Below are 1,627 nucleotides of genomic sequence, written 5' to 3'. Positions count from 1 at the left end.
GTATTTGTTGTATTTGACCCTTGATGTATCCCTTGTATGATTGCAATAAAACTTTGTGTAGATTTTACTGTTTTTCAGGCTAACTTTGGGAGGGGCTAGGCAGAAGATGCAGCTATAAAATAGGTAGATGTATACATGACTGAGAAGCCTTCTTCTCTTTAGCCCGTTCTTTCAGCTTTGCATTAAACAGTAAGTAATTTCAGCTCGATAAACCTGTAGAAAGTGCAAGTCCTAAGTTCCTGGAAGGCTAAAATGCAAGGTGTGGTGTTTAGTTCTATGGTATGGCCTTAGCTGCAGTTCTACCACCACATAGCAAACCTGCAATAGATGATAAATGTACGAAGATGAGGTAGTCTTGTAGCTAGCATGCATGTAGTGCCCCCAAGGCAGCATGGGTTAGTACAGCTTCACAAGGCTTTTTTTGATGGTGTTCAGTGAGTAGTACAACTTTCAAATTCAGCTAATTCTGTATATTGTGAACTCTTACAAGAAGGGCTGTGCACCGGACTTTCTTTAAATTTACCCACGAAGTAAAGGTAATGCATGCTAACAGAAATATGTATGGCAACTGCATCGAGTCATTTGAACTGCTGAAACCATTCAGGGGCTTTCTTTGTTACTGGAGCCTCTTGATTTCTTCTGGGTTCTTTTTTTTACCTTCTCATTTTAACTTCATCTCCTGTGTGAGAATTGGATGGAGGGGTGTCAGGGTTTTGGAATGGTGCGTTAAATTCTGGATCCTGTAACCAAAGGGGAGGAGAATGGTGCTTTAAACCTTTAGTCAGAGGCAAAATTTCTACATTTTGGTTGCAAGTATATTTTAAGTGAGTGCTAGCTGGTAGGAAATCTTAATTTTTTTATTCTGTAAGGTGTAAAGATTTTGTAAAACTTGATGAATTTTTAATTGAAAGTGGGGGGGGGGGGAACTTGCTACAGAACAAACCTGTCAGATTGGACTCAACTTGTCAGAACAGTTCTACCAACCAGCTAAAAAGTACAAAATGACTTCTGTTTTGAAGATGGTTGCTCTTAAGAAATATCACTGGAATTAGATGTGGAAGTACAAAAGGAGGAAGTAATGATAGTAGGAAGCCATTTTTTTTTAAACCTAAAGTTACTATCCATCCTTTAAATTTCAAGAAATCAACATGCACCTAGTGTTCAGTCTACTAGTTTTTTTTACAATTTTTTTTAAGTCTTTCCTTAGACAAAAGAGACTTTCCAGTTTTTAACTATGACATAAAAATTATAGTTGTCTAAGATAATTTAAAAGGAGTCTGTTATGCAGTCTTAAGGAAAACTGTTTTATGTTAACTTACAGGTCAGTTAAAGTTACATGATACAGTGGTCAGAGCAGGAACATCCATTGTGTTTGAAGACAGCTTGCCATTAAAAACAATCTGGAGTTTGAACCCAGCATGTATTTCAACCCAATTTGCTAAGTGTTGCTATTTGTTGATATTGTTATTGCAACTCAGCATTTTACGGAAAATATAAAAGTGGAATGATTTCTCTATAGTACGTGGAGTTAATGTAGCTTTGTCATGCTCAATACACATCTGCAACTCCACCGGTTGACTGAGGACACTGATCTTGCTGACCTGCTGCTACAGTTAGCTATGGTAGT

Source organism: Anser cygnoides, chromosome 2 (assembly GCF_040182565.1).
Source record: "Anser cygnoides isolate HZ-2024a breed goose chromosome 2, Taihu_goose_T2T_genome, whole genome shotgun sequence".
Classification (NCBI taxonomy): Eukaryota; Metazoa; Chordata; class Aves; order Anseriformes; family Anatidae; genus Anser; species Anser cygnoides.
Note: the sequence above shows the minus strand (reverse complement) of the source record.